The sequence below is a fragment of the Bos grunniens genome, chromosome 4 (assembly GCF_055505025.1).
Source record: "Bos grunniens cultivar Pamir isolate PY7600 chromosome 4, Bosgru_T2T1.0, whole genome shotgun sequence".
Lineage (NCBI taxonomy): Eukaryota > Metazoa > Chordata > Mammalia > Artiodactyla > Bovidae > Bos > Bos grunniens.
Genome location: NC_141168.1, coordinates 16,527,968 through 16,555,945, shown reverse-complemented (window position 1 = coordinate 16,555,945; position 27,978 = coordinate 16,527,968). Strand labels below are relative to the sequence as shown.

Sequence of the window (27,978 nt, the reverse complement as noted above, 5' to 3'; positions counted from 1 at the left end):
TACACAGCCCCGGCCCCCGAGCGCTCGCATCCCCAGACCCGCGCACGCCACCCAAGGGCGCACCCCCTAGCCACCCCCACCCCCACCCCCGCACCCCTAGCCCAGCCGGCGCCGGGCGGGGTCCGGATGCGCAGACGTGCCGCACGTGCGCCGCGCGGTGATTGGCAGCGCTGGCCCCGCCCGCGCCCCCGCCAAGCTCTCCGCGCCACTCGCCCAGGGGCGTCCTGAGCAGCAGCCGCTGATTCCCGGCGAGGGGGCTGCCCTGGCGCGCCGGCCGGGCTGCGGGGTTAGCCGCTCGGGGAACAATGCAGGCTGATGGGAAGTGCGTGGGGGGCGGAGGGAGAGGGGAAGCCGCTAGAAAGCGTCCCCAGCTCACCCGTGTTTTCTAGCTAGGCGGTGTTAAAATAAGCTTGCTCTGAGGAGCTGGAGATGCTATTCCTGCCGAGTGAAAATACTTTCTGTAAGTGATGAAAGAAATGTTCCACTTTATTCGGTTGTGCACTGGGGCCCAGGGCATTTACGCCCCAGCATTCTTCACTTCCCCGGGAAGGGGAAGCGTCGGGAAGAAGCCTAAGCGTTTTAATGCCGCCGGGTGAGGGCCTGAGAAAGTGACAAAGGCACAGCTCGCGTGGCGCTGAGAGTGATGCTCCGCCTCCGAGTAGAGGACCAGAAAGACGTCTTCTAAGGGCCCAGTGTGGCTGGGTTTACCTGGGAAACGTTTCCCAAAGGGGGCGATTTGAGCAGAGGCTGGAGATGGCGGGCCTAGGATTAGAATTGCGAGCCTGGACAGGCTGAGCGCGCGGAGGAGCGCGCTCCCAGGGATCGATGAGGACCGGGGGGCGGCGAAGGCGCAAGCGGCCCTGAGTGGTTCTCGGCGGTGAACCTCAGAGGAGCTGTCTCTCCTCATCCCAGCCGCAGTCAGCCAATGAAAAACACGCGCAGCGGGCTCCCCAGCCAATGGAAACGTGCCGCCTGCCGAGGCATTGCCACTGGAAACACCGATGGAGACCCGGCCAAGCGCTTTTTCTCGGAGGCTGCTTTCCCGGAAGTCTAGGATCTGAGTGTATCAAGGACCGAAATACCCAGAGCGAGTTCATTTACTCAGTCATTCGGCTTAGAGCGCCTGCTGTTTGTAAGGCACGCGCCGTAGTGGGTGGAGGGGGCAAAGGAAGAAAGGAGGAGGGCCGAGGGACGGAAACGCGCTTCCTGTCCTGAGCGTCGCGGAAGCTGCCAAGGGGTTTCTGCGGATCTTCTACGTCCCGCGTTGTTTCTCCTATAAACGTTAGCATTTTGTGTAGTGCTTTACAGTTTCCAACTTGCTCTCACAACCGTGATCTTATTCGGCAATCATTATAACCTAAGAGACGGGTATTATCACTCATATTTTACTAGGGAGAGAAGTGGGGCTCCAGATCAATTAAATCATATACCCAAAGTGACACAGCTGTTAGCGTTGGGACTAGAACTCAGGTGTCCAGGCTGCAAATCCAGGGCTCTTTAAATTTATCAAAGGAAGGAAACCAGTTCTGCTCTATGATACTGGTGCCCAGGGCACACCCAGCAATTAAAATGAAATCCAGAAGGGCTAGGTTAATTTTTTTTTTTTAAAGCCTTAGTCATTGCCCTTTCAACTTGCCCTTTGAAACGCAGCTTAGCAATGCTGTTATACACCTGGGTGTGAAGAGGAGTATCCGTGGACTCACCGCCAGGAAAGTCAATACCACAGGGAAAAGCAGAATGAGAAGAATGAGGATGGGTTAGCATCTGTGGATTTCCTCCTCACCTACGTCCCTGGGGCCAGTCTCTGTCTTCTCTCCTATTGGTCCACAACTGAAGATACTGCTTCCTGCTCCTCGGACTAGGCTTTGCCTGCCTAATAAAGGCTGTACTCAAGGGGACCGGTAAGACCTCCCCCACGGCCACCGTCATCACCTCAGCACTGAGGAAATGAAAACGCCCCACCCTTTCCCTGGCCACAGTGACCTTGAGGTCTGTTTTTTGTTTGGGGCTGTAAAGCATGTGGGATCTTAGTTCCCCAAGCAGGGATTGAACCTGCATTCTGCATTGCGAGAGCAGAGTCTTAACCACTGGACTCCAGGGAAGTCCCACAATGGCATTATTAAAAGGAATTTTGCTCCCAGAGGATTTGTCACTCTGGAACTCGCTGTGTCTCTGCTACAGACGAAGTCTCTGGCCTGGTCAGCAAAATCGATAGTGCCGGAGGCTGGATGCCCATAACAGTCATCTGAGATTTTATTATTATTATATTATTGTTCCAAGACTCACCAAGGGATCTTAGTTCTCTGACCAGGGATGGAACTCGCAATCCCCTGCAGTGGAAGCTCGGTCTTAACCACTGGACTGCCAGGGAAGTCCCTGCTGATCATTTTTTAATGCACATCACTGAACACAACTTTGGATTGTGATTCAGGAGGTCCTAGTTGTGTTGTTTGTTTTGTCTTCTTTTAAATACTCTGAAGTGATTCAGATGACCAGCCAAGTTGGGAACCCAAAGATGTAGAAAGACTTTCATCAGGAAGTTTGAGATAGCCCAAGGGTGAAACTGACAGGTGATTGGTTGGATGAGGAACCTGTCATTCATATGTTGATACTGCCTAAGGATGTGCAGAATGACAACTCCATTCATTAGAGAGCCTAAAGGGGAACTAAAACTCCTCAAAGAAAGAAAATACTATGTTGAGTAATCTAAGACTTCACAGGAGTATAGGGCTAGGGAACTGAGAATGGGTGATACCTTACTTTAACTAAAAGTTGTTGTTCAGTCGCTCAGTTGTGTCTGACTCTTTGTGACCCCATGGACTGATGCACACCAGGCGCCCCTATCCTTTACCATCTCCAGGACTTTGCTCAAACTCATGTCCATTGAGTCAGTGATGCCATCCAACCACCTCATTCTCTGTTGTCCCCTTCTCCTCCTGCCTTCAATCTTTCCCAGCCTCAGGGTCTTTTCCAATGAGTCAGTTCTTCACATCAGGTGGCCAAAGAATTGTAGCTTCAGCATCAGTCCTTCCAATGACTACTCAGGGTTGATTTCCTTTAGGATGGACTAGTTGGATCTCCTTGTAGTCCAAGGGACTCTCAAGAGTCTTCTCCAACACCACAATTCAAAAGCATCAGTTCTTCGGCACTCAGCCTTCTTTATGGTCCAACTCTCACATCCATACATGTCTACTGGAAAAACCATAGCTTTGACTATTAAGACTTTGTTGACAAAGTCTTGTCTCTGCTTTTTAATATACTATCTAGGTTGGTCATAGCTTTTCTTCCAAGGAGCAAGCATCTCTTAATTTCATGGCTGCAGTCACCATCTGCAGTGATTTTGGAGCCCAAGAAAATAAAGTCTGACACTGTTTCCATTGTTTCCCCACGTATTTGCCATAAAGTGATGGGACTGGAGGCCATGATCTTAGTCTTTTGAATGTTCTAAGCCAGCTTTTTCACTCTCCTCTTTCACTTTCATCAAGAGGGTCTTTGGTCCTTCTTCACTTTCCGCCGTAAGGGTGGTGTCTTCTGCATATCTGAGGTTATTGATATTTCTCCTGGCAATCTTGATTCCAGCTTGTGCTTCCTTCACTCCAGCATTTCTCATGATGTACTCTGCATATAAGTTAAATAAGCAGGGTGACAATATACAGCCTTGATGTACTCCTTTTCCTATTTGGAACCAGTCTGTTGTTCCATGTCCAGTTCTAACTGTTGCTTCCTGACCTGCATACAGGTTTCTCAGGAGGCAGGTCAGGTGGTCTGGTATCCCCATCTCTTTAAGAGTTTTCCACAGTTTGTTGTGATCCACACAAAGGCTTTAGTGTGGTCAATGAAGCAGAAGTAGGTACTCTGAAGAGAGATAAGGTCAGTGACTCACATAACTTCTGTTCTGATCAATGGAAACTGTTTGCTTTAGTTCTTTATCATGCTTACCTCTAGACCAGCACTGTTCAGTACAGTAGCCACCAGTCATGTATGGCTACTGAGCCTGTGAAATGTGGCTGGTCCAAACTGAGATGTGCTGTCAGTGTAAAATGCACACTGGATTTCAAAGACAGCCAGAAGATAATGGGTAGCTCAGTAACACCTTTAACACTGATTACATATTAAAACAGTATGTTAGATCTGTTGGGGGGTAAATCAAATAGATTATTATAATTAATTACACCTGGGTTTCTGTTTTTACTTGTTTTAATGTGGCTACTGGAGAATTTGAAATTCCGTATATGACCTGTGGGGGCTAAAAACATTAGGCACAAATCGTGCCCTAAGCTTTGTGCATTCTACTGCTGTATGTAAATAAAAATCAAATTAAACAATTAAACAAACAATGGCTTCCTGTTGCATTTAAAGCAATATCTAAGATCCTCTCCTGGTCATCAGGACCCAGCCTGCTTCTCTACCTCATCAGATATCATGAGGGCTTCCCAGGACTCACTGACTGTCCTGCTGCTCACTTGTGCCTGGCTCGTGCCCATTTCTGCACATTGCCATTTACTTCTTCCTCTGTTTGAAAAGGATTTCCCTCCAGATCTTTACAGTCATTCACTTCGCAGCTCAAATATCACCTCCTTTTTCCCTTGGACATCTATACCAGTTAGAATGCTGTTGGTCAAAAGAAACAAGAAACTCAGATTGGCTTAAACATTGAACAGAATATAGTGGCTTCTGGACCTAAAATGTCCAGCAGCCAATCAGGCTCCAGTCAGGGCCCTGGATCTGTGTCTCCATGATTCTTTGGATGCTCCCCTCTTAAGTGGGTCAGCTGTGTCCTCATGCTAGCAAAACGGCTGCAGCAATTCCTGGCCTCACATCTATCCCACCTCATGCAGAAAGACAGTTTCTTATCCTCTAACACTCAAAGGAAAGTCCTAGACTTTACCTAACCCATCGATTAACCTAAGAGACTCCCATGTGCTGATCAGTGTATCCCTGAACCAGTCACTGCTGCTGCTGCTAAGTCACTTCAGTCGTGTCCGACTCTGTGCAACCCCAGAGACGGCAGCCTACCAGGCTTCCCCATCCCTGGGAGTCTCCAGAAAAGAACACTGGAGTGGGTTGCCATTTCCTTCTCCAGTGCATGAAAGTGAAAAGTGAAAGTGAAGTCACTCAGTTGTGTCCGACTCTAGCGACCTCATGGACTGCAGCCTACCAGGCTCCTCCATCCATGGGATTTTCTAGGCAAAAGTACTGGAGTGGGGTGCCATTGCTTTCTCCCAGTCACTGCTGAAAGGACCCAAATTAGTCTTAGGCAGCTAAGGTCCTCTCCCACCCAGATCTCTAGGCTGTCATGTACTGGGGAGATGCTGATGGTTGCTACAGAGGTCTCCAGCAGTGTTCTCTAGACCAACTGTCCCCAACCTCTGGGATCTAATGCCTGATGATCTGAGGTGGAACTGATGTAATAATAAACTGCAATATAAATGGAATGTGCTTGAATCATCCTGAAACAACGCCACCCCAGTCTGTGGAAAAATTGTGATCCACGAAATCAGTCCCTGGTGCCAAAATGATTGGAGGCGGCTGCTCTAGACCACCCTCCCACCTAGGGCTGGGCAAATTTTGTAAAGGGCTGAAGAGTAGGTCTTTAGTCTTTATATTTCCTAAGGGTTTATTTTGTTTTATAATCTCTTAAAAATACAAAAATTGTTCTCAGCTGATGGACCTTACAAAAATAGGCCTCGGGCTGGATTTTGCCCAAGGGTCATAGTTTGCCAATCCCTGAACTAGACTATTATGATGCTTGTGGTGTCTAAATTTACTTTGTTAATTGGCCTCCCCTGACTACAACATACACTCTGTGAGAGCAGGGACCATGTTTGTCTTCTTAACACCTAAAAATAGCGCTGGGCACACAGCAGATGCTCATTAAGTGGTCTCCAGATAGATTATGAAGAAAAGTTTCTGGTGGAGCATGTCAGGACCCAGGACCTAGCTCTGACCTGGGTTTTTCTGCCCTCCCTGTAGGGGACACAGCTGCTCTCATATTGACCAATGCAGGAATGGGGGCTACTAATAGTTACTTTGTCTTTACACAAATCAAGGGGTTTCTTCTGGCTGGTGCAGCCTAGCACCCCAGGACCACGGTGAGTGGGTGAGGACTGGGCTGTAGCCCCCACCTAACCCCTTGGAGGGCATCGTTGGGTAAGATACAACTTGCATGTCTAAGATCTCACCTTTCATTGTTCCCACAAAAAAGATCTCACCTTTTATTCAATGGCAAAACCCTCTGCTGGTGCTCTGCCTACTTTTACTCTTTCTTTCACCCACTCCCAATCCCCTCTTTCCCCAGTTTTCTTCAATCAAATATCTACAATTTTTATGTGTCAAACCAAAATTCTCATTTGGTTCTTGGAAGTGTATCCCAGTATAATAGAATGCAGCAGAGGGGGAATTGCGGCTGAGGAGGGATTTCCATCCTGTGTGATTTCTGTGCCTTGGGAAAGACAGTGGGCAACGAGAAACAGGACCAAACCAAAGTTGCCAAGAGAATAGGGAAGCTGCTGAAAATATACAGTGATACATTGAGGGTTCTTCTATCTGGAAAGATAAAGGCTAAGAAGGAATAATATGTTTGGTCATGAACATTATGGTCAGAAAACTCATTCACCCAATCCTGAACTATAACCAGGGGGCTCTGGTTAAAGCTAGAGGGAATATGGTTTCGGAATAATGGAAAATCAGACTTCACTTGGTGGGTGGTAAGTTCATGGAACTTATTACCCCAAGCAAGAGTCAGACTGGAAATTAAAATACCCAGTATGCTGTGGAAGATTTTGTTGTTGACAGACTATAATGTCTTAGGAAGAGGAATGAGGATGCCCTGGGATATGTCTCCAAGATATGCTCTTGGAGGTCCCAGAAGGGAAGAAAAACTGGTGGTTTACAGTCCTTCCCAGCATGTCCTTGGCGGACGCAGAGTTCTAAACTGGGCAAGACCTAGAGCCCAGGCTGCTTACCACACACCCTGGGCAGTCCGGAGGGCTGTTTTGCTGAGGAGAGGGGATCTCATAGAAGACTTTTCCTGCTTGAATTTCCTTACCAGCTACAATCTATTGCCAAGAATCCAGGGGTCACTGAGGCAATAAAATGTTGGTGGAAACCTTACATTGCCTACTCTGCCCCATGGAAGCCCCCTGTTGTCATTGATGATAGCTAACAAATGCTATGTTGCTCTTGTTCAGCTCCTCAGACTCTTCGCAACCCCGTGGACTGCAGCACGCCGGGCTTCCCTGTCCTTCACTGTCTCCCGGAGTGTGTTCAAACTCATGTCCATTGAGATGGTGACGCCATCCAACCATCTCATCCTCTGTTGCCCCCTTCTCCTCCTGTACACCAAATACTATGCACAATGTGCTGTTATAAGTAGGTAATGACTTAATCCTCCTAACAACCCTGTAAGATGGATCCCATTGTCATCATCTTCCCTGGCGGCTCAGACAGTAAAGAATCTGCCTGCAATGTGGGAGACCTGGGTTCGATCCCTGGGTCAGGAAGATCCCCTGGAGAAGGGAATGGCAACGCACTCTGGTATTCTTGCCTGGAAAATCCCATGGACAGAGAAGCCTGGAGAGCTACAGTCCATGGGATCACAAAGAGTCAGACAAGACTAAGGAACTAACACTATTTGACAGATGGGGAAATGAAGGCACAGAGAAATAACCTTCCCAAGGCCTCATAGCTAATAAGTGTTCCAGGACTGAAACTCTGGCCGGCTGACTCTGGGATACACAAACCCCACCACGCTGGGCTTCAGGCCACCCCTGCACATCTGCTGGGGGGACACCACTCAGCCAGGTGCTGCCCAGAAGGAATGCAGACCCACTGTTACCTTTCTTTTTCTTTTTTTCAAGAAAAGCCATAAGGGTCCACACTGGGTTCTGGATTGAATAAACCCAGCTAAATCCCCCAGAACTCATCCGGCTTCTGACTTCTGTTCAGCCCACGCCACCTCTCCAACCGACTTGTCTTATGGAGAGAATGCTGTGGTCCATGTCCAAGGACATGAGTAACTAGATGTGGACTCTAAGCAGAGCAGGGGAGACAGGCAGGACACGTGTATAGAAGCAGCTTGGGGCGGGGTGGGGAGGGAGGGTGGGCAAAGGCTGTGAGTTGGCGTGCTTCTGTGTCTGCGGTCTGTCCCCGAGGGAACAGGGTTGCTGGCCTTGTCAGTCAGCAATGAGTAGTAATCTCTGGGTCCCTTGCAGTTCCAGGGCTCAATGAATCCATGGATGTCATCACAGAAAGCAACATCTAAGGCAGAGAGAGATGTTTGATGTTGGGAAGATAGGCTCTGTGGCACATATATACATGTATTACCCGACTGTCCATCCTAAGGCCATCAACCACACAAAATGTGCAGAGCCCAAGGCTACGCAGTGTGGTGTGGGCTGAGAAAGCTGGCAGGGCAGAGGCCGGGCAAGGAGTCCGCAGCATCGGCAGAAGCCTTCCTACAGGGCCGCCCCGTCAGGTTGGGCAGGTCGTGCACCGCCCCTCGCGCGCGCAGAGAGGACCGGGGGCATTCTTCTAGTTTGCACAGAGGTGCTGGTCACTGTGCTGAGCACTCATGGGGCTGTGTGCCCCCAGAGGAGGGACCTTTCTCGTTAACATTGAGCCCTCGTATGTAGCAGGGGCCCCTAAAGAAGTTTGAGGTGCCCTTGTACTCTTCCACACACCCCCACCTGACTCGATTTCTTTCTTTCCATCTTTCCTACTATTGAGAATGCAGGCGGGATTTGGGGATGGGGCACAGGATTCTACCCTGGTTCACCCACCCCTTCCTTCCTGTGGGGCTCCAGGGACCAGAGCCTGACACACCGCCTAGAGGCAGGAACACCGGATCCAGAACTCTGACTCCCCTGTCCCCCCGACACGAACCCTGGGAAGGAGCTGAGGGGGAACCAGGAGGCCAGGCTGCCAGAGGACCTTGTTTGTTTCCTCATTCTGTCCCAAGCTGGAAAAGCCAGGGAGGAGAGCGAGGTCACCCAGCTCCCAGGAGTCAGGGGGCAGTGGGGAGGGCACGGGCGGAGGCTGTCCCATTGCAGGAACAAGGTCTCCCAGTTTCCCTCATCACAGATTAGGAAATGCTGACTGAATAAGGATAAGGAAACTGGTCAAGGTCACATAACTAGGAGCTGCAGAGCTGGGCTTTGAACTGGAGGCGGACGCTGTGGCCTCTGCCCAGGTTCCCCTTCGGGACTGAAGGCAGCTCCCAGCCAGTCCCTTCCCAGGAAAGACCTCGCCTCGAGGGAGCGGCCATGTCTACTGGCCAACGAGGACAGTCCCCAGGCCAGCTCACTGCCTCGGGGGTGGGTGGGGTCACAAGGCCGGCCTCAGTTTGGGACGACTCTGGGATGGAGGGAGGAGATGCTTCTACGGCATCTCTGCCGCATTTCGACACCCTCTGCCCAGTCCTGCTGCCCTTGCTGCTCCTGTTACCAGGAAACGCTCAGCCTGCAAGTCCCCCTCTTAGCGTAGGCTTTGGAGACACCTACCTAACACACCTCTATCACATGCTGCCTCTCTGCCTCCAGCCTCCCAGGAGTCCACTGAGGGGAGGTTATGGGGACCCAGAGATGAGCAATGGCAGGAGGCCCAACCTCCCCCAGGCTGGAGGGACAGGAATCACGGGCAGTGAGACCTGAGCCCAGGGATCACCCAGGAAACACAGTGGGTCACACTGGGTCTGTCTGGAAGACCCCTACAGGAGACATCCCCAAAGGTGGAAGTGGGTGGGTGAGACCCTGGCATCTCCCTTCCTTCCAGCTTGAGTTTTATGATTATGGACAACTTATGCACATATGGAGTTTATACTGAGGTTGAAATGTGCACATATTGGGGTAATATTAACAATTCAAAGTTTTAAATCTGTTCAGGGTCCATGACAATTTTTTTCCTTTTTCACAGGGAAACAGTGCTGTAGAACACTATGCTGGTGGCCGGGTGGAAGGGGGTGTCCTGGGGAGGAAGTGTGCAGACCATGGCTATCCCCAACCCCAGTGCCAGCCCACACCCTTAAAGGTGCAGAGTTTCGATTGGCTTGATCCTTTCTGGATTGGGGGTGGGCAGCCTTAAACAGCTCTGAGGGCCAGAGAAATTTTAAGGCCAGAGAAATTTTAGGGCCAGGAGGGTTTCTAGAGGTTTCCCCTTTCACTCATTCTCCCCCGGGCCCAGAGCCCTGTACTGAAGCTTAGACAACACATCCCATGGAGAGGGCCCCATAGCTTTGGGGAACCATCGTTCTGGGGATTGGGGACAGCTTGAGGCTTCTTAATCTTAGCCTAGATGGGTATGAGTGTGGGTGTGTGTGAGGTGTGTGTGTGTACATGTTTGTGCACAGTCTCCACTTTCATAGTTCACAGGAGAATGGTGTCTGGACACATCTTTTCAATCTAAAGGAGTCACTGGCATTGGTAATAGATTGTGAATATATCTGGCTTGCATTCCAATGGAGGGAAAGCCCCTCTGGCCCGTTCCCCCAGGAAGGGAAACAGGATCCAGTGGAGAAATGAGAATGGAGGGGCCTGTCCCAGCTCCCAGCTCCCAGGAGGCCAGGCCCAGCTCCGGAGCCTAGCTCTTATCAGTCAGCTGGGGACCTGGGCGAAAGGCACATCTGCTTCTGTTTATTCTTCCTCTTTATCTTAATAGGCCCCCCACCTATCGCTCCCTGCAATATCCCACACCACTGCCCTCGGTACTCGAGTACCTCTCCCTGCCCTCGGGCAAAGACCCAGGGAGGGAGGGCATGGGGACAGACTGGCTGGAGACTTGGTGTCTGGGTTAAGGCTCCTCACTAAACACAGGCTTAACTGGATGCGAAGGTCAAGGTGGAAAAGAAGGAAAAGAGTAAGAGGCTGACGCCCTTCCTCCTGGGAAGAGAACTGGCAGGTTGCTAGGAGCAACCTCAGCTCTAAGAGAAATGTAATTACATTTAAATTTCGGGTTATACCTAAGCTAATAACTCTAACTGGAAATTCCTGTTGGGAGCAGAAAGTTTTCTCTCATTACGAGATAATGGGGAGTCTCTTGCCCTTGAACCCAAAACAGTCAATCTCAAGCTGGGAGGACTTTACTCGGGTAGAGCCTCTATAGCCCACAGGGCACCTTTGTGCAGATTAGAAAAAGGGGCCCCTTCTTCCAGGCGTCACAGCCCTTGACTGGGCAAGTCCCCCCTATCTTTCCTGGCACCCTAGGACATTGAGAACCAGGACACAGTTACATAATCACAACAGATCTCCCTCCAGCCCCTAGCTATCCCTCTCTTTTACCTGGACAGCTGAAGCACTAAACAGATCACCCCAGAAACAGAAAAATGTTGCAGCTGGGAGATGCTTGGAAGGCTTTAACAATGACTTGGTCCAGAGTCCCTGCTCCAATTCACTCCATGATAAGGCTTCTTGTTGAGCTGCCAATCACATTCCAGTCCTCACCCAGGTTATCTTAAATGGTGATTATTGGCATTTTGGAGTGAATGAGAACGTTACCAAATTTCTCAAGGATTTCTTTCTTTACATTTTGTGTAATAGGTACCATTTTAAAGCATGGGGCTTTTGTTTTGTGTTATTATCTATATTATGAAGTTCAGCTCTTTTAAAGCAGTTTCTCTTTTTGTAGCAAAATTGGTGATATATCATGGGGGTTCCAAGCTTGATTTTGGAGTCAGAATGATCTGAGTTCTGATTTTAACTCCTCCACTTGCTAGCTGAATGGCCCTGTGCAATTTGCTTTACTTCACACCCTGATTTTCTCATCTGTAAAATGGGGATATGTAAAAGTATTTACCGCAAAGAATTTGTACATGAATTAAATGCGAAGAGTGAACTCATTGGAAAAGACCCTGATGCTGGGAGGGATTGGCGGCAGGAGGAGAAGGGGACGACAGAGGATGAGATGGCTGGATGGCATCACCAACTCGACGGACATGAGCTTGGGTAAACTCCGGGAGTTGGTGATGGACAGGGAGGCCTGGCGTGCTGAGATTCATGGGGTCGCAAAGAGTCGGACACGACTGAACTGAACTGAACTGAACTGAATGCGTGGAAAACACTTGCAGAGTACCTGGCACACAGTAATAATAAACAATTAGCTAGTATTAAGCTTATTTTAAATGGTAAGGAAAGTGACATCTTATAGGTAATTGAGGAGGATGGCCATGTTTTCTGTCCCTTGAACAAATGGCCAATCCCAAATCTCAGGCAGGGAAAGAGAGCCTAGGGCATCAAATTGTGCCAGAAAACAAAGAAGTATTCAAAAGATATAGGAGCTAGCTGAAAAGGATTCTTACTGGCCAAATTTGAGAAAACCAGAGCATCAAAATAAATAATGACTGGTAGCACAATGAATAAAACAAAATCCACATGATCACTGTGATAATCAAAACAAAAGAGAAAGGAAGCAAAATACTGGTCCATAAAACTGAAAGGAATAATAGAATTGGAAACCACATTTTCGCACCCTGCAATAAAATAAGTGATCTAAGCAAAGATCATCACTGGAACTACTGGGTGAAAGAGTAAAATATTTACACTGGGTTAAAGTAACATCGGAGAAGGCGATGGCACCCCACCCCAGTACACTTGCCTGGAAAATCCCATGGCCGGAGGGGCCTGGTGGGCTGCAGTCCATGGGGTTGCTAAGAGTTGGACACGACTGAGCGACTTCACTTTCACTTTTCACTTTCCTGCATTGGAGAAGGAAATGGCAACCCACTCCAGTGTTCTTACCTGGAGAATCCCAGGGACCGGGGAGCCTGGTGGGCTGCCGTCTACGGGATCGCACAGAGTCAGACACGACTGAAGCGACTTAGCAACAGCAGTAGCAGCAGCAAAGTAACACCCACAGATGACTTACAAATTACTTACAAATGGAAAACTTCTCTTTACACTGGAGAGATCTGGTAGTCACCATCTTCACCAAGCAATCAAACTGAGCACCTAGTAGTGCAACAATTATGCACCTTCTGATATGCTATAATCCAAAATACACAATACCACCTATGAATTATTCCTGTCGAAGTGATGAACATACTTCTAACCAAGCCTCATGACCTACACTCGAGTTTACAAAAAATATGGGGATAGAGGAACAGTTAAATTATATCAAGAAAAATCAGAAAGACAAGTTCACAGTGTGGAACACAATATAAGACAATTAAGCTATGACAAAGGCTCTTTTTTTAACCAGACTTTTGCGGGGTTCCTCTGAACCCTCTTTCATCAAGGTCTCCACCCTGCCTTGGGCCTACCCCACCCAATCTCTGCAGGTGGTAATGGAGGTGCATACGTGCTCAGTGGTGCCCGACTGTGACCCCATGGGCTCCTCTGTCCATGGAATTTTCCAGGCAAGAATACTAGAGTGGGTTGCTATTTCCTTCTCCAGGGGATCTTCCCAACACAGGGATCGAATCCGCATCTCTTGGGTCTCCTGGTTTTGTGGGTGGGTTCTTTACCAATCAAGCCACCCCGCTATCTGATCTCCTTTAATATCTGATCAAGTTCCTCCTCTTCTACCCATGATCAGGTCTAAGCTCTCGGCATATCTCTAGCGAGAATAGCAAGAATCCTGTTAAACCAGTTTAGCAAGATCCCCCTCCCCCCATCTTGTCTCCATCACCATACACTGACTCCCTCACCTGCCTTTTGGCCATATATCCCCAGCTAACCTGGCTGTATTCAGAGTTGAACTCCTTCTCACTCCTCTGTTGCAATAATCGTGCATAAAATCTTTATAGTTTGAGAATAATTTTTTCTCTTTTTTTTTCATTTTAAAGGTAGATTACTATAGAATGAAAGAAATTAGAGAGACATAACAAATGAATATAAGATACCTTGGTTGGATCCTGACCAAAAAAGAAAGTCTGCAAAAGTTATTTTGAGTGCAATTGGATCCTTTTGATTATGAATTGGAAATTATAGAATGAGTCTTAATTTTCTTAGATGTGGTAGTGGCATTGATATGAAAAGAATGTTCGTACTCCATGAAATATCTGGCTTTTGGGAATTCCTGTGTTTAGAGGTTGTATTAATTTTCTAAAACTTCTATAGCAAACAATCACAAGCTAGGTGGTTTACAACAAAAGAAATGTATCCTCTTTCAGTTCTGGAGGCTAAAGGTCTCAAACCAGGTATCAGCTGGACCATGCTGTGTTTGAAGGCACCAGGAGGTGATCTTTCCTTGCTTCTTCCTAGCATCTGGTGTTTGCTGGCAACCTGATGGGGTTCCTTGGCTTAGGACAGCACTAACTCCATCTCTGCCTTCGTGGTCACTTGTCCTTCCCTATGTGTTTCTCTGGGACTTCAGTCTCTCCCTCCTTATAAGGACATCAGTTATTGGGTTTAGGGCCCACCTTAACCCAATATTCTCTCATTTTAACCTGATTACATCCACAAAGACCCTGCTTATAATAAGGTCACGTTCACTGGTACCAGGGGTTAGGACTTCTCCTTGGGGGAAACATAATTTGACCCACAATGAGAATAAAATGTCAAGATGTCTGAAATTTACTTTCAGATGTCTCAGCAGAAAATTTTATAGCCAGAGACAAAGAAAACGAAAAAAAAAAAGTCTTGAAATATTAATAATTGTAGAATCTAGGTGGGAGGTAGAGGATAAACATTATATTCTTTCAACCTTTCTCTAAGTTTGACATTCTCAAAATAAATAGTTGAAGGAAAAATAGATTCATAGCAATTCCTTCATCCACAATCCTGTTATTTCATAAACCTGAGGAAGGGCCTAGGAATATGTATTTTTAGCAAAGATTCTCACTGTTAATAAGCACTCAAAAGTGATTCTAATGCACTGCTAGGATTGAAAAGTACTAGTTGATATTAAAAACTCACATGGATATATTTAAATCCCTTGACACCTTTCTATCAATATACTCTAAGATGTATTCTTTTGAGGACACAGATTATGTAAAGTTAAATCAACCAACACAGCATGTAGACACATTATGTAAAAGTGGTGAGCATCTCTGTCACTGATCAATGTAACAATATCTAACAATTTCTTATTATATGTGTTTCACAGTAGGGAAGTATCTCTGAAGTAAATGTGTTTCTCTAGAACATCAATAGGCTTCAGCTAGAATTTTTTTCTGATCCTTCTTTCTACTCTTACCTCTCCTGCAGATATATTTGGTTTTCGTTTTTAAGATTGTGCTCGTGCTTGGTCATGTCCAACTCTCTGTGACCCTTTGGACTGTAGCCCCCTAGACTCTTCTGTCCATTGGATTTCCCAGGCAAGCGTCCTGGAGGGGGTTGCCATTTCCTCTTCCAGGGGATCTTCCTGACCCAGGGAGTGAATCTGCATCTCCTGTGTCTCCTGCATTGCAGGCAGATTCTTTACCCACTGAGCCATCAGGGAAGCCCAATGGATGCATGTCTTTTTTTTTTTTTTTCCAAGTCTCTTTGCTCATATTTTAGTGGGGCTTGGGGAGGAGGCTGAAGTTTATACACATGTTCATTCAATCTGCTGTTTAATTGGAAGTCCTCAGAACCCACAGTTTTCAAATCCAGTTTTATTGATGTCAGCTTCCTCATGTAAACTAGTCCTGATTTCAAAATGGAAGGCAAGCAGAAATGTGACTTGATTCACGCAGTTGGAAGACCCACTTTCCAAAAATGCTTTTGGCGTGTGGTTAAGGCTGAATGATCAGTCTGAGTATAATCGTCTGACCATCATGTGTGGACTGGGTACACACAGCCCAGCCCCACAATCCCAGCCTCGTCCCTTCTGATGAAATACGAGTGCCCACAAACAGAAGGTTCCTCTTCTCTCACCCTGGAATAAACATGAAGGTCTCCTGGGACTGTGGTCTTAGGACTCTAGCTCTGCCCCTAACGTCTTCAGTCCCTTTACTGAGAACTGAGTCATTGCAACACCATGCTCTGCCAGCTGTCTCAGCACAAGAAAAGCTTTGCTGTGGTATGAGGTTTTGTGGGCTGCAAACTACATCTAGGTCAGCAAATTAAACTCCACAGTGTGGTTACCAAGTCCAGCTTCATCTGGCTAAAGGGCTGTCTGATTTCACCCTCTGGGCACTGGCTCTTCTGGTGTTTGGGATACAAGGCCTCTCTGTGGGTGTTTAAGGTACAACCCTGCAGGCCTAAACCCCGGGGTGACACGTGCCTAAGCTCAGAATCCGATTTTCGCCACCAGGGCTCCTGGGCACTTGAGAGTAACAATACTCTGTCCCTGCAGATATATTGTGATTTGTGTCTGTGTGCTGGGACAAAGTGGGGAAATGGAGATGTATTTCTTTGTTCCTCAGTTTCACCCACTGTTTTTCCTTCCTGCCACGTGGACCCAAACATGAGCCTTTTTTCTCAGTTCCCTTTCATGGAAGTTTTTCAGAAAGAGCTCACAACAGATGGCAAACTGGTCTACCTAGATAGGGCTTTACAAAGAGCAGTATCTCTGGAATCCCCTGGCAGGCCAATGGTTAGGACTTGGGGCTTTCACTGTTATGATCCTGGGTTCCATTCCTGGTTGAGAACTAAGATCTTGCAAGCTATGCAGCCAGAAAACAATAACATCAACAAACAGTAATGTCTTGATGGGCTATGGTTTTATATCTTGGTTCAGGAACTGGGTCTCAGTTTTTATAGTGGATAAAGTCCTCAGAGACTAAATCATATTAAAAATTCAAAACAATTCAGGAAATATTTATTTGAAGGCTTGATGCTATCCAGGTCTCTGGAATATAGGAAAGAAAACCAGACTTGCTATCTTCCAGAAACTCTTTAACTATGGGGGAAGAATAACACTAGTGGATGGCTACGTACTGTACTGCCTAGCACCTATTCATGCTTTTCCTGGTAATAGAAACCCAAGTTTACCCTGAGGAGAACCCCCTCCTCCATCCTTAGTCCGTGTGCCTTCAATGCCAGGTTCTATAGCTGAGGCATCGACTCAGGCCTGGCCACAGTGACTGATTTAGAGATGGCAATCTCAAAAACAACAGAATGATCTCTGTTCATTTCCAAGGCAAACCATTCAATAGCACGGTAATCCAAGTCTATGCCCCGACCAGTAATGCTGAAGAAGCTGAGGTTGAATGGTTCTATGAAGACCTACAAGACCTTCTAGAACTAACACCCCAAAAAGATGTCCTTTTCATTATAGGGGACTGGAATGCAAAAATAGGAAGTCAAGAGACACCTGGAGTAACAGGCAAATTTGGCCTTGGAGTACAGAATGAAGCAGGGCAAAGGCTAATAGAGTTTTGCCAAGAGAATGCACTGGTCATAGCAAACACCCTTTTCCAAGAACACAAGAGAAGACTCTACACATGGACATCACCAGATGGTCAACACCGAAATCAGATTGATTATATTCTTTGCAGCCAAAGATGAAGAAGCTCTATACAGTCAGCAAAAACAAGACCAGGAGGGGACTGTGGCTAAGATCATGAACTCCTTATTGCCAAATTCAGAATGAAATTGAAGAAAGTGGAGAAAACCACTAGACCATTCAGGTATGACCTATATCAAATCCCTTATACAGTGGAAGTGAGAAATAGATTTAAGGGACTAGCTCTGATAGAGAGAGTGCCTGATGAACTATGGATGGAGGTTCGTGACATTGTACAGGAGACAGGGATCAAGACCATCCCCAAGAAAAAGAAATGCAAAAAGCAAAATGGCTGTCTGAGGAGGCCTTACGAATAGCTGTGAAAAGAAGGGAAGTGAAAAGCAAAGGAGAAAAGGAAAGATATATCCATTTGAATACAGAGTTTCAAAGAATAGCAAGGAGAGATAAGAAAGCCTTCCTCAGTGATCAATGCAAAGAAATAGAGGAAAACAATAGAATGGGAAAGACTAGAGATCTCTTCAAGAAAATTAGAGATACAAAGGGAACATTTCATGCAAAGATGGGCTCGATAAAGGACAGAAATGGTAGGGACCTAACAGAAGCAGAAGATATTAAGAAGAGGTGGCAAGAATACACAGAAGAACTCTACAAAAAGATCTTCATGACCCAGATAATCATGATGGTGTGATCACTGACCTAGAGCCAGACATCCTGGAATGTGAAGTCAAATGGGCCTTAGGAAGCAACACTATGAACAAAGCTAGTGGAGGTGATGGAATTCCAGTTAAGCTATTTCAAATCCTGAAAGATGATGCTGTGAAAGTGCTGCACTCAATATGCCAGCAAATTTGGAAAACTCAGCAGTGGCCACAGCACTGGAAAAGGTCAGTTTTCATTCCAATCCCAAAGAAAGGCAATGCCAAAGAATGCTCAAACTACCACACAATTGCACTCATCTCACATGCTGGTAAAGTAATGCTCAAAATTCTCCAAGCCAGGCTTCAATACATGAACCGTCAACTTCCAGATGTTCAAGCTGGTTTTAGAAAAGGCAGAGGAACCAGAGATCAAATTGCCAACATCTGCTGGATCATCCAAAAAGCAAGAGAGTTCCAGAAAAACATCTACTTCTGTTTTATTGACTATGCCAAAGCCTTTGACTGTGTGGATCACAATAACTGTGGAAAATTCTGAAAGAGAAGGGCATACCAGACCACCTGACCTGCCTCTTGAGAAACTGTATGCAGGTCAGGAAGCAACAGTTAGAACTGGACATGGAACAACAGACTGGTTCCAAATAGGAAAAGGAGTACGTCAAGGCTGTATATTGTCACCCTGTTTATTTAACTTATATGCAGAGTACATCATGAGAAACGCTGGGCTGGAGGAAGCTCAAGCTGGAATCAAGATTGCCAGGAGAAATATCAATAACCTCAGATATGCAGATGACACCACCCTTATGGCAGAAAGTGAAGAGGAACTAAAGACCCTCTTGATGAAGGTGAAAGAGGAGATTGAAAAAGTTGGCTTAAAGCTCAACATTCAGAAAACTAAGATCACGGCAGCCGGTCCCATCACTTCATGACAAATAGATGGGGAAACAGTGGCTGACTTTATTTTTCTGGGCTCCAAAATCACTGCAGATGGTGATTGCAGCCATGAAATTAAAAGACGCTTATTCCTTGGAAGGAAAGTTATGACCAACCTAGACAGCATATTAAAAAGCAGAGCCATTACTTTTCCAACAAAGGTCTGTCTAGTCAAGGCTATGGTTTTTCTAGTGGTCATGTATGGATATGAGAGTTGGACTGTGAAGAAAGCTGAGCGCCGAAGAATTGATGCTTTTGAAACTTGGTGTTAGAGAAGACTCTTGAGAGTCCCTTGGACTGCAAGGAGATCCAACCAGTCCATCCTAAAGGAGACCAGTCCTGGGTGTTCATTGGAAGGACTGATGTTGAAGCTGAAACTCCAATACTTTGGTCACCTGATGCGAAGAGCTGACTCATTTGAAAAGACCCTGATGCTGGGAAAGATTGAAGGCAGGAGGAGAAGGGGAGGGCAGAGGATGAGATGGTTGGATGGCATCACTGACACAATGGACATGGGTTTGGGTGAACTCCGGGACTTGGTGATGGACAGGGAGGCCTGGCGTGCTGCAGTCCATGGGGTCACAAAGAGTCGCACACGACTGAGCGACTGAACTGAACTGATGGAACCTAATCAAAACCAAGATATTATTTGCAGAACAGAAATAGAGACGGAGGTAGAGAAGAGACATGTGGACACAGAGTGGGAGGGGAGGGTGGGATGAACTGGGAGAGCAGCACTGATATATACACACTCAGTTCAGTTCAGTGCACTTGCTCAGTCGTGTCCGACTCTTTGCAATCCCATGGACTGCAGAACCCCAGGCCTCCTTGTCCATCACCAACTCCTGAGCCTGCTCGAACTCATGTTCATTGAGTCAGTGATGCCATGCAACCATCTCATCCTCTGTCATTTCCTTCTCCTCTTGCCTTCAATCTTTCCCAGCATCAGGTCTTTTCCAATAAGTCAATTCTTTGCATCAGGTGGCCAAAGTATTGGAGTTTCAGCTTCAGCATCAGTCCTTCCAATGAATATTCAGGGTTGATTTCCTATAGGATTAACTGGTTTAATCTCCTTGCAGTCCAAGGAACTCTCAAGAGTCTTCTCCAACACCACAGTTCCAAAGAACAATTCTTCAGTGCTCAGCTTTCCTTATATCCCATACATATATATGTATACATATAGCCAATTCACTTCCTTGTACAGCAGAAACTAACACAACATTATAAAGCAATTATACTCCAGAAAAAAAGTTAATGATATGCATGAAGTGTTTGATCATACTGTTTTGGGGAGAGACACTAGATCATTTTTGCTTGGATTACAAGGAGGATGTGAGCCAAGAGTTGCCAAAAGCCACAAGACAGAGCCCAGGAATGAGGCCAGCACAGCAAAAGCCAGATCAGAATGAACGAGAAAGACCGACTTTCTTGGTCAAGCCATTCTTCATGTTCCATATATTTCTAGACTTTTCTGCTAATTGTTTCAACAGTTATTTTTATTTGTTTAAGCTAGTTAGATGGGGTTTTAAGTTGCAACTAAAAAAGCTCTATGTTGCAACTAAAAACTTGAATAGTGTCCCCCTCCCCAAATTCACATCCACCCAGAATTTCAGAATGTGACCTTATTTGAAAACAGAGTCTTTGAAGATGTAACTAGTTAAGGCTGTTAAGGTGAAAGCACCTTGGATATAGGGTATGCCCTAAATCCAATGACTGGTGTCCTTCTAAGATGGGGCAAGGACTAAGAGACACAGAGAAGAAAGCCATGTGGAGGGACAGAGAGGGATTGGAGCCATGCTACTCAAGGCCTAGGAATGCCTAGGGCCACCAGGAACTAAGAAGAGGCAAGGAAGTAACCTATGAGCATCAGAAGGAACCTGGTCCTTCTGATACCTTTTTTTTTTTTACATTTTTTGTAATGCAGCATGTGGCATCTTAGTTCTCCAAGCAGGGATGAAACCCATGCCTCTTGAATCCGAAGCATGGAGTCTTAACCACTGGACCACCAGGGAAGTCCCTCTTCTGACACCTTGATTTCACACTTTTAGCCTCTAGAACTGTAAACGTTCCATTGTTTTAAGTTTGTGTTCTTCATTCCAGCTGCCCTAGGAACAAAAATACCCTAATACATGAAAGGATTCAATAAATATTTATTGATACCTAGTATGTGTCCGAAGAGATTTTAGCTCATTATTGACCAGGGGATTCTTGCAGAAACTAAATCGGTCTGTTGCTGGTGACTTTTATTTTGGCCTGCTAAAAATGAATTCTGTTATTGCACTAACACTTTGTAGGTTATCACATTCAACAGTGTGGGTGACCTGGGTTCAATCCCTGGGTTGGAAAGATCCCTTGGAGAAGGGGACAGCTACCCACTCAGGTATTCTGGCCTGGAGAATTCCATAGACTGTATAGCCCATGGGGTCACAAAGAGTCAGACATGACTGAGTTACTTTCATTTTCACATTCAACAGTTACACATGAAACACCCTTAAAGTCTTCTAATTTTTGTGAAATGTTATCTTCAGTCTATTCTTCTGTAGAAGCAAAGGAGCGTTCTCCAGCACTGTGAGTTTCATTTTCACTTTCTGTATCAGAACCAGTCACTAAGGTTTCTGTCTTTTTGTTGGTCTAACATTCACATTGTCTGAATCAGAACTATATTCTGAAGAACTGTCATCTTCTGAGACACTCGTGTAAATGTTGCTCAGACAATCAGAACAAGTCTCCACATAAAATTCACCGAAAAATTCTTCTTTACTCAAAATTTCGTGATGGATCATCTTGAAAAGTTTTACATTTATAACATACACGAGGTTGGAACAGGCTTCCCTGGTGGCTCACTGGGAAAGAATCCACCTGCCAATGCAGGAGACGCAGGTTTGATCCCTGGGTCAGGAAGATCCCTTGGAGGAGGAAATGGCAACCTACTGCAGTATTCTTGTCTGGGAAATCACACAGACAGAAGGAGTCTGGTGGGCTGTAGTTCATGGAGTTGAAAAAGAGTCGCACAACTTAGTGACTAAATGACAGCAGAAGCAATGTTGGAACAGAAACCTAATGGGGCAAAATGTGAATGAGGACAATCATAAGTCGTATAAGGAACCCTTGATCAATTTTAAGCTCTAACAACTTCCTCCAGTGATGTTAATTGTATCATTCTCTAAAAACCTATTGATATATCTGAGATCAATAATGTTTGGGTAACAAAAGATATATTGATACGTCTCTGGTCAATAATGTGCTGTTATCATCAAATTCAGAGAAAAATGTCATGGAGAGTGTAGAGGGGTATTTGGGCTGGGACATTATGCAGCCTGAAGAATCGTCTGCCCCATCAACCTGCCCCACCCTGGATGCCTCTGCCAGGCCCTGGAGAAACTAGAGAATTCTTGTTCTCCAGACCTTTCTGGCCTTCTGACAGGTCGTTCTCCTAATATAAGAACTTCCTTCTTCAGCATGGGAATGAGCTCTGTTTGATATAATTGAAAATATTTCTCCTCGTTTGTTGTCTTTTGACTTTGTGTAGACTGATCTTTGCCCTGTAGAATTTTCACCCTTTACATAGTCAAATTTATCAATGACTTTGTGGCTAATAGTTGTTTTTTTTTTTTTTTTTTTTCCAATTCCCCTGTTTTCAAGTGTACTGTACTGTGGAAGAAGGTATTTCTTTTCAAATTTTTTCTTCTTGTGGTGAAATACACATAACTTACAATTTACTATCTTAATCATTTTTAATTGTATAATTCAATGGTTTTCAGTACATTTATGTTGCTATTCAATCATCACCACCATCCATCTGCAGGAGTCTTTTCGTCTAACAAAACTGAAATTATACCCATTGAACAATAACTCCCTATTTCTCCCTTCACCCAGCCCCTGGCAACCACCACTCTACTCTTTGTCCCTGTGATTTTGACTAAGTATAATGTAGGTTTCTTTTATCTTTACTTTGTTTCCCTTCCCTGCTCTTCCATCACCTTTATTGAGTGTTCTCCCAAAAAAGCAACAGTAATAACACTACCATTTGGGTCCAGGCGTTACACCCAAGGCTTAGTACAGTGGCTCCAGTCTTCCCAGTATCTGCTAGGCAGGTGATATTCTGCCCATTTTACAGCTAAGGAAAGTATGGCCCATAGAAGTTACACAATCACCCCATTAAAGGTCTCACAGTTCTTAATTGGAAGAGGGAAGAGTCATGCTTGTGTTTGTCCAAACCAAAGCCAGGGCTTCTTCTTTAACACCATTCAGAAGCCTTGTGTCTACACCCTCAGACTACAGATGGCTGATCTTGCCTCTGTTGATTATTCCTAGCTTGACCGTCACAGGAAAAGCTTATTTTCAATTATTATATATAACTTTTTCACCTTACAACTGAGTTATAAGATATAGCTCTATTAACATCATGGGAGAACAAAAGCAAATAGTTACTAAAAAGCAAATTCTATCCTCAAGGTCAAAGTTCCAAAGTACAGCCCCCAGAGGCTCCCACGGTCTGGGCCCCCCTCCGCTATCTGGTCTCTCTCAGGTGGACGACCTCCCGCTGCCATCTGGATTGCCCTAACCACAGGAAGCACAGGGGAGTTCGCACTTCAGCCCGGTGGAACTCTTCTTCCTATGTGAGAGCTGTGCTTCATTTAAGGACGTGTAAACAATGGTAAATAATACTGTATGTGGTCTAGGGCTGCCCTAAGGATGTGGCTCATGACAGGAATGTTTCTCACTTGTAGAGAACAAACATTTGAGGTGAAGATGTGACGGGGGTAGGTTTCTTCTGAGGCCTCTCTCCTTGGCTTGTAGATGACTGTCTTCGTACTGTGTATTGGTCTGCTTGGGTCACCATAACAACATACCACAGACAACGTGCCTTAAACAACAGAAATTTGTTTTCTCACAGCTGTGGAAGCCGGAGTCCAAGATCAAGGTGCTGACCTGGTCGGGCTCTGGGGAGCACTCCCTTATCGGCTCTGAGACAGCCACCTTCTCTCTGTCTTCTCATCTCCTCACAGGGTGGAAAGGGTTCTGGGGTCTCTTTCTCTTCTTACAAAGGTGCTATCATGCAGTCCTGCCTTAGCTCAGACTGCTATAGCAAATACCATAAACTGGGTGGTATATATAAGTAAAAGTTTATTTCTCAGAGTTCGAGAGGCTGGAAGTCCAGGCTCCGGTGCCAGTACTGGTCGCGTTCTGGTGAAGGCCTCCTTCCAGGTTGCAGACTGTGGACTCGTGTGTCCTCAGGTGGCAGAGAGCAGAGCGTAGTAAGCAAGCTCTCCGGTGACTATTAGAAGGGTGCTGATCCCATTCATGAGAGCTCCACCCCTAGGACCTCATCTCATGCTGGTTACCCCACAGAAGCCCCACCTTCTACCACCACCACAGAGAGGGGTGTATAGTTTCTGCATATGCATTTTGGAGGACACAAACCTTCAGTCCCTAACAGGGCTCTGCCCTCATAACTTCATCTAAACCTAATTATCCCCCAAAGTCTCCATCTGAAAATACCATTACCTTGAAGGGTTAAAGCTTCAACACATAAACTTGGGGGGCAGGGGACACAAATATTTAATCCATCTCACATCGTCTTCTCTGCCAGTCTGTGTCCAAATTTCCTCTTCTTATAAGACCGTATTCCAATGACCTCATTTAACCTCTGTAAAGGTCCTATCTCTAAAGGCAGTCACATTCTGAGGTTCTGGGAATTAGTATGTCAATATATGGATTTTTTTGGCCACATCACCAACATGTAGGATCTTAGTTCCCCAACTGGGGATCAAACCTGTGCTCCCTGCAGTGGAAGCACTGAGTCTTAACCACTGGATCGCCAGGGAACTCCCTCAGTGTATGAATTCTGAGGGGACAAAATTCAGCCCCAAACACTACTCTCTGAGCCTCAAAGAATGAAAAGATTTTTCCAAGTCTGGTATAACTAAGCTCTCCCTTGCCTGTGATATACTCAAGGACTCTCAGATTCACCGGGTATCTACCGCCCCTACCCTCACTCTCAGCAAATTATTATTACAAAAGTGCTCAGATATATAGAAAGATTGAAAGAACAGCACAACGATCACCCACATACCCCCACTTAGATTTAAAAACTGCTGACATTGTGGGGGGCTTCCCTGGTGGCTCAGTGGTAAAGGGTCGACCTGCCAGTGCAGGAGACACAGGTTCAATGCCTGGTCCAGGAGGATCCCACATGCTCAGAGCAACTAAGCCCGTGCGCCACAACTACTGAGCCTCTGCTCTAGAGCCCGGGAGCCTCAGTTATTGAGACCACATGCCCGAGAGCCCATGCTTTGCAAGTGAAGCCACTGCGCTGAGAAGCCTGTGTGCCTCAGTGAAGAGTAGCCTGCAGTCTCCAAAACTAGAGAAAAGCCCAGGCAGCAACAGAGACCCAGCACAGCCGAAAATAAATAAATAAAGCTTTAAAAGATTGTTGATACCTTTTGCTTTATTTCTAGGTGTGTGTTTTTTCCCCAAATGCTTGAAAATAAGTTTTGGAAATCATATTTCACTAAATGCTTTAGTAGGTGCCTCCTAAAAATCAACATAGCGGACAATCCTTGCCTGAAAGAGTTATTTCCTTGATTGGCCTCCTACCAGTTTGAACCTGAGTTTACCCCTCAAAAGGCTTAACACTCAGTCATTAACGTATGTAGTAGGATAAGGCTCAATTCCTTGCTCTTAGAAGCTTTTCTCTTTCCTGTGATTCCTCTAACTTATCTCCTCAGTCTGAAGAGAACAGACCCACTGGCTGGTTCCCTGGTGCCTGGAAATTCAACACCAGGAGAACAAGAATCTGAACCATTTGTGGGGGTCAGTGGCAAGGGAGGAGAAGTGCCAAGGTGAAATAAGACAAACCAAATAAATACATCTGAAATTACGAGCAGAATAAGTTGAAGAAAGTACCTGATGCAGAGGTGAAGATCCCAGCAGAGAGGAGGAATTCTGTGACTTGGGAAAGGGGGGTCCGGAAGAGCCTAGCTTCTGTGTGTAGCCCAGGGGGTACCGGGCCATCACGGGGTCTCCCAGGTGACCCGGAAGCCCCCGATCTTCTGTCCCAACGCCCCCATGGTCCGCACCAACACTGGGAGCTACAGGAACCCCAGGAAGTGCGTCTGTGGAGCTTGTGAGAAGCCAGGGCAGCAGGGCCGGCTCTGCTCCCCACAAACGCCACTTCCCTCCTGCCCCTCGGTGGGCCATCTTCCTGCCTCAAGCCTGCTAGGCAGGAGCTTCCTGCTGCGCTTCCCTGTTGCCTTAGCACCTGGAAGAGATTAACTTAGCTGGCAAACCCAGAGAGCTCCTAGCGTGCTTCCTTTTCAACATGATTTGTAAAACAAAATATTGAATGAGATCAGTTCCAGCACTCTCCCTTGAGATCCACATAAAATCTACAGAGAAGTGTCCATTTATCACTACCCTGGGGCTTCCTGTTTTGAGCCTGACCTGTTCTTGGCAGACCCTCCACCCTGGTTTCACCACGTTGAAAGACCTGGGCAGACTTAACTCTCTCTCTCCCCTCCTCTTCGTTCCCTGCCCTGTTCCTTCTGGTTCAGGCATCAGGGCAGGACTCCAGGACCCAAAAGACAGGAGAGGTGGCTGAGTCACTTTTGAGTCACATCCCCTCTGGTCTATACTCGCCCCTTTTCTTTTCTAGGTAACAGTTCATGAACGTGGGGGACCCACCCCCTCCATTCTGGGCAGGCAAAGGAAATGCAGACCCCTCTGGACAAAACTCGCCCTGATGTTCTCAGAGAGAGCAATCGTCAGACTGGGGTGTAGCTTAGGAAGAGCCAACAGGTCAAGTTCAAAAACAAAGACCTGGCTAGGCCTGACTGTTGGGGAAAACAATGGGAGTGTTGGTCACAAAATAGGGAAGGAGAACCACAGAGCTCCTTGGATCTACTTTAAGGCCGCTAAATCCTAATGACAAATAGCCAAATGATTGTTATACATCTACCCAGCACCCTTTTCCAGCTTCTCTTAGACCCCAGCTCCCAAACACAGGGTGTGCATGTGACCCTGGCTGTCCAATCATGGTGCCCTGTTGCCCTGTACCTGCTGCCACGCAGCCCAGAGAGACCTCTTGTAATTGATTGCAATTTAAAAGCAAGTACGGGGACCTCCTGGTGGTCCAGTGGCTAAGATTCTTCACTCCCAGTCCAAGGGTTTTATCCTTAGTTAGGGACACAGGAGACATGGGTTCGATCCCTGGGTCAGGAAGATCCCCTGGAGAAGGAAATGGCAACCCACTCCAGAATTCTTGTTTGGAAAATCCCATGGACAGAAGAGCCTGGTGGGCTACAGTCCATACGGTTGCAAACAGTCAGACTTGACTAAGCAACGGAGCATCACATAGGCTTGGAACTAGATTCCACATGCCACAACTAAAGATCCTGTGTGCCCTGCTAAGACCCCGTACAGCCAAATAAATAAATAAAAATAAACAAATATGTAAAACTGCTGGGTGCCTGCCCCGATATTCATTTTCATCTTATTCTCCAGTAACAGAAGTCCAGTTTTTAAAAATTGTGGTAACGCTCACATACCACCATTCGCACTTTTCAGGTGTACAATCATAAGGTGGACCAACCATCACCACTGTCTAGTTCCAGAACGTTTTCATCACCCACAGACTTTATTCTGTTCAGTTGCCAGTGCTGCAAGCTCAAGGACTTCGTTTCTCAACTTCCCTTTCCGTGAGATGTGGCTTTCTGATTAGGTTTTAGCCAATGAAATGTGAGCAGAAGTGTGAGGGACTCCCAGAGAAGCTCCTTGAAAGGATGTGACACCCTTTTGGTCCTTTCCTGTTTCTTTCCTCTGCTGACCTTAAATATCAGCATTTCATCTATGGGTCTGGCAGAAGAACTGAGCTAGTCGGGGTGTTCACCCCCACTGTGGTCAGTATGGGTCTTAAGAAGAAGTTCCCTTCTTAGTTGAGATAAACAGATACACACTATTTATACAAAAAAAAAAAAAAGATAAACAGGGGCATTCTCTGGCGGTCCAGTGGTTAGGACTCCATGCTTCCACAGCAGGGGACGTGGATTCAATCCCTAGTCAGGGA

General features: G+C 46.4%; 1 long non-coding RNA gene across 1 annotated transcript; it reads right to left on the bottom strand.

The window, feature by feature from the left end:
- Positions 1-204: 204 nt before the first annotated feature.
- LOC147373695 (uncharacterized) lies at positions 205-26,491 on the bottom strand. Its single transcript, XR_015161998.1, has 2 exons — positions 25,821-26,491; positions 205-1,273 (listed from the first exon to the last, which is right to left on the bottom strand). It is a non-coding gene; the product is annotated as an uncharacterized LOC147373695 (long non-coding RNA).
- Positions 26,492-27,978: the final 1,487 nt, after the last annotated feature.